Genomic DNA, 8,768 nt, shown 5'->3' with positions numbered 1-8,768 from the left:
GCACAACAGAATGTAGCATCAAATGCTGAATGAGGACAGCTTTCCCATTCTTGGAGCAGGGCATGTATCACAGCCATCTATGGGGTGGTTACCACTTCCACATGGTTGCTTCTCCTGCAGGAAAAAGTAGAGGCAACCATATTTTCTCCATGCGGTTCCCTCTGAGAGAGATGGAATGCCCCTCAAGGCAGTGACGAAACTAGTACACACAAACAGACAGGCTGAGACAGGGGCGTTATGAGGGTAGGCGGGGGGCAGACTGCCTCAGGTACCATTCCAAAGGGGGGGGAGGTGACAAAATGCTGACCCCCAATCGGTGCTGAAGAAATGAACCTATGCTGCTAATTCTTGTAGCAGACAAGTATAAAGTAAGCAGCACATAAGCAGCACACAAAACGCTACCAAACCATTCTACGTCCTAAATCTTATATTAATAATCCAAAAATTGAGAGAGCTATGTACAAGATCTACTACAGAAGCCACAAACAGAAAACTCACTCAAATTGTGTCCAAAAGGAAGATTCAGTCTTTAAAGTTCCTTTAGCCAGGCTCCTGAAGATATCAAGAAAGGTAAGTTTGATCAAACGAAGTGTCAGCGATGTTGCGCTCAAGGGTTAGATATTAATGAGGATAAGTTTGATCAAACAAAGTGTTGGTGATGTTATGCACAAGTGTTAGACAGGGTGCCGGCATTTGTCACCTTTGTTGACAGTAGATCTTGTACATAGCTCTCTCAATTTTTGGATTATTAATATAAGATTTAGAACGTAGAATGGTTTGGTAGCGTTTTGTGTGCCGCTTATGTACTGTTTACTTTATACTGCACCCCCAATCAGTGGCACCCCCTGGGGTGCATGCCGCTCGCTGCACACCCCCCGGGATGCATGCCATGCCCCCGGGAAGCATGCCACACACCACGCAGGCAGTGCGCCACACCCCCTGGGACGAGCGCTGCTCCAGGTACTGGAGCAGGTTGCTTCGCCTCTGGGCTGAGAGCCTCAATGGTGCCCCTCTGGAGGCTTCACCTGGGGTAAAAAACTGGCTAGCCCCCCTGCCCCAGCTATGGCTTTGCCTCAAGGGGTGTGTGCACTCTGTGATATCCAAAGTGTGCAATGTCAAGGAGCCCCTACCACGTTATTTAGTCTTATTAGTCACTAAAACGAAGGGCTTTTTTCCCCAGCCAGAGCTCACCTGAACTCAGTTCTGGCACCTCTGAGGTGGGTGCCATCACCATTAGAAAAGAACAAGGGAGGTGATCATGGTACATTCCGCCACCTCTTTTTCTAGAAAAATAGCCCTGCTAAAATGTCTCCAAGCAGCTGTGGTCTTGTGTCTTTTTAATTGTTCTAGACTGTATTATACTGGTTGTCTTTATTTTATAACCTACCTGGAAAACATACGTCCTGATAGCACAGCGATGCGCATTCAGAAGAGAATAAATAATTCACAGTACAAAAGGAGGGTAATGCTCATCTGCTAAATTCAAGCCCAGAAGTGGTTTTGGCCTTAATTCAACTAGCTGTGAAATGCTTTCTAAGTTCTAACTTGGAACCAGCGTTGGTCAGGTGATAAAACGGTTGCTATACAGAAAAGAGAGATGAACCTTGTTTATGAGAACTACCAAGCAATCCCGGCAGGTCCCCTGTTGCTGAGGGATCTCTCCACTGCACGGATAGGGGTTGACAAGGAGCCAGCAGGATTACATACCCCTCCCTGACCCCAAAGCGCTCCCTCTTGGACCACTGCCCCATTGCAGTACTGTGCACACTCTTCTCTTCTTGGTCCTCAACCAACAGCAACTGCCACTCCAGCCTCAAACCGTTTGGGACCATGGGGCTCATGACATCCCTAGCCTAGTGATGGGGATGTTGCCGTGAACCACTGAGCCACAATCCTTCCCTTAGCTGCCTTGGCTCTGCCAGTGCATTTGCTGGATTGTGCTTGATAGTCTCTTCCAATCTGCACCACACTGACCTCCTTGCTGCCTCTCCCCCTTCTGGTATTCAGCAATGACTCTCCTGCTGGAAAACTCACATCACAGCTCTGCCCCAGCTGGTTTGGCTTCTGGGAAAGGTTTGGCCAGTGGTGGATTTGGGGCTTTCAAATTTCAGCAGTGCCTTGTGGAACACCAAAATTTGGTGCTCTCCATCTCATACCTTCCATCATTGTTCTGGCGCCACCTGCAGCACCATCTTGGCTCAACCCCCAGTGCAGGCGAACAGGTCGTGCTCCCCTAAATCCACCTTTGGTGGATATAAAACATCTCCCTGGGCCTGATCCACTTCCAGCAAGCCTCCCTTTTTGCTGTTACCACAGTCATAGCATCAATGGCTCCCCCCAATGCGGAGAGGGAGGTCTCCTTCTCCCCTATGGTCCCCTGGGACACCCTTCCAGGGACCATAGGTTTATGTCCTTAAATATATCCTTCTTGCTACTGATTAAACTCATCTGAACTGGGCATAGCCTTCCCCCCCCCCAGTCCCCATGTCCTGTTTTCCTTTGGCAGGCTTGTTACTGTTAATTGTTTTCTGCGCTGAGAGCTCTGCAACTGGATCTGCACAGTGAGATATCGTGATTATATTTTGTGTGGTTTCGGTTCGCATTGCCAAGACTGTTCCCATGTGCTTTGTGTTGGCTTCATGTTATCTTCTCCTTTCTCTGCTCTCAGACTATTGTGAATTTCTGTGTGTGCCTGTGTGTGTGCCTGTGTGTGTGCGTGTGTGTGCCCACACGGATTGTGTGATCTGGAGTAAATCTGGCATTCCTCTGGATATATGAGAGTAATTTAGTTTTATGCCATCCTAACAGATGCCTCTCTGATCCATGGCAAGAGCAGTACTACTGCCTCCTGGAACCTTAGATTTGGAACAACAAGTATATGTGTGTGTGCGTGCGTGCGTGCGTGTGTGCACGCACAACAACCATGAACCAAAATTGTGTGGCACTTCTGCCAGTGTGGTGTAGTGGTTAAGAGCAGTGGACTCGTAATCTGGTGAACCAGGTTTGCTTCCTCACTCCTCCACATGCAGCTGCTGGGTGACCTTGGGCCAGTCACACTTCTCTGAAGTCTCTCAGCCCCACTCACCTCACACAGTGTTTGTTGTGGGGGAGGAAGGGAAAGGAGAATGTTAGCTGCTTTGAGACTCCTTAGGGTAGTGATAAAGTGGGATATCAAATCCAAACTTTCTTCTTCTGCCTGCACATATTTTTTCAGACTGCTTATGCAGTATGACACCTTGTCAATCTGGGGTGGCAGTTATACCTTTGCATCTAATTTGAGTTCACTGTAGATCAGTTGAGGGGAGGGGAATTTTATCATTTGGCTGACCACTGTCAGAAAGGATACAACACAGGAGGGGCCTGATCCAGCAGGGGTCTGCAATATATTCCATTTTTAAGGGATCTGACCAAAGTTTCTGAGCTTTTTAAAGGAGGGAGCACTCAGCCAATTTTTTAGTGGAGCTCGCCCACCACCGCTGTGCCACACCGATCGCCATGCCGCCCACAGCATCTGTCATGCAAAACAAAGCACTGTGCTACCCCTAACAATGGGTGCCAGATCACACCAAAGAGATGCTGGAACTCAATGAAGAGTTGCTGGAACTCAGTTCCGATGAGTTCCAGCTGGGGGGAAAGCCCTGAGTTTGCTACTGAATCAAGCAAGCAATCGTTTTATTTGTATGCCACCTTTCCAAAGTTAAAACCATGCTCAAGGCAGCTTACAACGTGTTAAAATAAATACTCAGCTATGAACATAACAAAAGTGGTCATAAACAAGAAAAAAAACAACCATCAAAAAGTATGCAACCAAACTGAACAATTTCCACATAAAGAGATCCAAAATAAAGAAAGGCTGGAAGAGTTTTACCCATTGCTGATTTAGCGGAACACGTCTGCCAAGATTCTGTGTATTTCTCACAACAGCAGCTCACCAAGTATGGTGATGTCTCAGCAGGAAACAGAAGGCTACACTAGCTTTGGGGAAATTGCTGCACACATTGCTCAGTTTATGGGCAGGATGGCAGCATAAGGCTGAGATCTACAGGGCTGTGCTATGCTAGGCTTATCAACGCACTGCTGTTTTTTCAGCCTTCCTCCCAACTTCATGTTCTTCCCCGCTAGGGTGGGTGCCCGGTCCCTTCATGGGGAATTTTGTGGATGCTCAGGCACCCAGGGCCCCAGAGAGCCAGCACCTATGGGTGTATGTGTGGTGGAAGCTCAGTTAAGCAGTTAAGCTCACCACAGAGAAGAGTTAAGCTCACCACAGAGTTGTCTTTACTAGGGCAACACCAACATACACATGCACACATTTTTTACAGGTGTTGCAAGTAGTCCTCTCTCTGAGCCCAGAGAGGGTTCTTTGCTTCAAAGTCCTTGCTCTGTTGAAGTCCACAGCCAAGTCCTTAGTTCAGTTTCTTTCAAAGTCCTGCAACTTGTTGAGTTTTCTGAGTTCTGAAGTCTGGCAATTTTCTAACTTCTCTCTCAGACGATCCCTTCAGAAAGTCTTCACTAAAATCCGCTGTTCCAATGGATAGCCTTCAACAATTCTTGTAATCTCCTACCATGACCCACACAGTATGCTGTGTGACCTGAGCCCTTCTATACACAAAGTTGCTTGCCAAATGTGCCCAGGAACATGGATAAGAGAGTCACAAGATGCTTGCAGGTGCACTGTGTGGAATGACCCATCTCCACTGACTCATGGAGAATTAACCCATTCACTGCATTCCTTAACAGACTATTATTTACATCCCAATACCTTCTCTTAGCCTGAAAAGTGATGCAATGATATATTACGTGTTCTGTTAGACTATCTTTACCGATAAACTTCACAGATTCCATGTCCGTCTTGCAAGCCTCTCAATTATTGGACTGAGCAGACATCTAAATCTTCATCCATCACGACAGACAGCTATCTTTCTTAATTAGCTTAAAGTGTCAGTTATTGCATTTACCTCCTCCCTTCAGGAGATGATAAGCATCAAAGCCATTGCCATTATTAGCTCAGAAAAGGTCAGCTTTTTCTAAAACAAACAAACAAAAATAAAGCCTGACCACTGTAAATGTCAGTTTTATTTCTTGCTTTAACCCATAAAGCGCTAGGGAGCCTGTCCACTAACCTATATGTTGTCACTGTAACTAAAGTCAGCCAAGGGTGCCCTTGCCTACAGTTGCCTCCATAAAACAGGAAAAAACACTTGAGACAGAGGCAATTTCATTGTCCTTCATAGCTCTCAGCTATGAAACTGTCTTCTTCTGGGAGCCCATCAAAGTCTGTCCAGGCAATTGCCAGAAGCAAGGAAAACCGGCTTGTTGTTTAAGCAGTTATTCAATAGCTTTGGGGAGGGATTTTTATAGTATTTTAAAATATCATTTTAGGGAGTTGTATATTTTAGAACTGCATTATTTATTTTATAAAAACTAAGCTAAATCGAGGCACAGCTGCAAGAGAAAATAAAAATGAATGTCCAAACTAAAACCAATAATAAGTTCTTCGCTTTTGATGGGAGCTAAGACACAGCCTACACTCAAACTGAGTTATGGTTTGGCTAAAATGAGGTGGGGGGCTGCCTTTCTATTAGGTGACAAGAGCCGGCTCCATAGGACAGAGATTTGTAGCAAGCAACTTTTTAAATTATTGCTGCAGCAAATGGAAACAAACATTGCCTTCCTAGAATTGTCTTTGCCATACCTGCCCCCTCCCACTGCTTAGAAAGAATTTGGTCACGAGCCCACAATATATTTAAAGCACATGGCTTCCCACAAAGAATTCTGAGAGCTGTAGTTTGCTAAAGGTGCTGGGAATTTCAGCTCTATGGTGGGTAAGCTTCAGTTCCCAAGGATTCCTTTGGGGGAAGTCACACTGTTTTTTATGTGTTGAATGCACTTTACATGCATGGCATGAATGTTACAGGATGGAAGGTGGAGGATGGCTTGAAATGCATGGCAGTGACTGGTGGCAGGGGAAGATACTACATTCTATATCTAGGGATGCAGCAAACTAAGCCAAACTCCTGCTGTATATTTCTTGCACTGTATTGAGAAGCTAACAGTGCAATCCCTCCTCCTCCTTCTTCTAGGACCCATGTACCTACGGGACCGCCTCTCCTGGTATGCCCCGCGGAGGACCTTAAGGTCCTCAAATGACAACATTTTGGAGGTCCCAGGTCGCAAGGTGGTTAGGGTGGTCTCAACTAGGGCCAGGGCCTTTTCAGTACTGGCCCCAACTTGGTGGAACGCTCTGTCACAAGAGACTAGGGCCCTGCGGGACTTGACATCTTTCCGCAGGGCCTGCAAGACAGAGCTGTTCCGCCTGGCCTTTGGTTTGGACTCCGTCTGACCCTTATGTTTCCCTCCCCTTATGGTTTTGACTTTTAAAATGAGGCTGCATTTTAAATTTCATTTTAACCTGTATTTTAAATTGGGGGGGGGGTCTTATTATGTTTTTACTGAAATTTTATTGGTGTTAGATTCCCAGAGCCCGGCTCTGGCCGGGGAGGGCGGGGTATAAATAAAATTTCTTCTTCTTCTTCTTCTTCTTCTTCTTCTTCTTCTTCTTCTTCTTCTTCTTCTTCTTCTTCTTCTTCTGTGATTACTCATAGCCAATCAGTCTTAACAGTGAGTTCGTAAGTGACGGTGGAGGCCAATTCTGGATCCACACGTCCTTCCACATTGGGAACATAGGTTTCCAGGCAGGAGTTGATCATGGTGAGGGTTTGCCAAGCGTGCCTTCCTCTTAGCATGTTTCTCCCTTTTGTCCTGAGTTTGAGCATCTTCAAAACCCATGACACCTTTGGTAAAGGCTGTTCTCCTATTGGAGCACTTGCAGGCCTGTGTTTCCCAGTTGTTGGTGTTTATACTACATTTTTAAGATTTGCCTTGAGAGGGTCTTTAAACCTCTTTTGTTGACCACCAGCATTAGGCTTTCCATTTTTAAGTTTGGATGTCAACTCAGAAGTAAGTTTGGAATGTCAGCTCAGTAACTGTGTATAGGATTGAAATCTATGACTGCATTCCTAACCACGTTTATCAGTCCCATGGAACTGACAAGCTTCTGGGCTGGATGCCCTTTCTCTGTTGTGTGTGATAAATATGCACTCTCTGTCTGCCCAGCAATTGTTTCTTCTTCATTCATATATTCCATGGTTAAAACAGCCGCTGGCATCTGACTCCTAGTACAAAAATAAGCCATTCCTCTCTTACTCTAACAACTGGGATTCTACCATGCTTGTATTCTAAATTGGTCAAAGGAATGTATCTAAAATAAAACAGCTCCTGAAAAACATTTTTTGCATTTTTTTCTAGAGATATACTTTTCAGAGATAGATTTACAAATGTAGCAACAGATAGCCTTTCTTTCTGCGATGATTCCCCCCCCCTTTGCAATAGGTATATTTTTATATTCACCCTCACCAAGCCGTGAGCTGCCCTGTTCTTTCAAGATGCATCAGAAGCTAAGAACAAATTCATTGCCTACAGTCTGCAGAGATCAGTAGAGATTATGATTACCAGAGCTTTAAATTCAAAATTACTTTTTCTCTTTACAGCAGCCTTAAGGCACAGAAATGCACAGGTATGTGCTGATATACAGTGTGGTCTCGACAACAGATTTTCTATTTATTTTAACATAAGAACAAGTTGGCTACTCAAATACATTTTTCCCATGTGTAATTAATCTTTAATACCAAATGGCTAAATTAACATTTATATACTCTGCATTAATTTTTTAACATACCGGCTGTAAAATAGAGCCAAAAGAAATGCCTTCCATACTGTTCTTCATTCCCGAATGCACATTTTAATATTTTCATATTTCTCTCTGCCTTGTCTTTAAACTCATTCTAAGATTTCATGACTGAAACTTATGCGTCAGTAATCATGGCAACCATGTTTAATGCTGATGTGTGTGTTTTCTGTAACTCTCAGGTTTGTCAATAATCTTGTTCCCTAAAATTGTGCAGTTGTGTGTGTGTTTGTATCTGAAAAGGAAACTAACACATGCAAATATGGACCTTCTTATGTCTTTTTTCAACTGAAGAATTAAACCTCTGAAACTAATCCTACAGAGCAGGCATGGCCAAACTTGGCCCTCCAGCTGTTTTGGGACTACAATTCCCATCATCCCTGACCACTGGTCCTGTTAGCTAGAGATGATAGGAGTTGTAGTCCAAAACAGCTGGAGGGCCAAGTTTGGCCATGCCTGCCACAGAGATAACCTGGTAGTAAAGGATGTCCTACCCCCCTTTTCTCTCTTTTTACTGCCATCACCACTTATGTGTCATCTAGATGCATGGGGCATGCAATTGCCTTTTGGTGTTACCTACATGGGACTAATGAAACATCCATTCTCCGGTTTGGCAAATCACCTCCCCTCTGCTCTCCCAGGCACTTGAACAACCAGTAGGTTAGGTCAAGTGGTCAACGCAACATGGGAGGAAAACCAACCCTTGAGTATGTCCAGGAATTCAGGACAGCCCAAAAATCCAATCCAGCCATTTATTCAAAAGGAGTTTAGGCAATAGGGGAACATGGAAAGAAACAGATCAAAACTGAAGGAAAACACTATACCAAACTATTGGTCTAAATTAGGGTTGAGCTTTCCAACCAACACCCCTTTGGCTAAAGTTGTGGAGCCTTATTTTTCCTTTACATATTTTTTTTTAGGAAAATAGCAAAAAAATCAACACTTATAATATGGGGTGCCATATGCCCAGGTTTCCCCGGATGTTTTAGCCACTTTTTGAAAATTCCACCCAGATGCCATTTTC

This window comes from Podarcis filfolensis, assembly GCF_964270895.1.
Source record: "Podarcis filfolensis genome assembly, chromosome: 11".
Lineage (NCBI taxonomy): Eukaryota > Metazoa > Chordata > Lepidosauria > Squamata > Lacertidae > Podarcis > Podarcis filfolensis.
The sequence above is the reverse complement of the archived record's forward strand: the minus strand, read 5'-3'. Positions refer to the sequence as shown.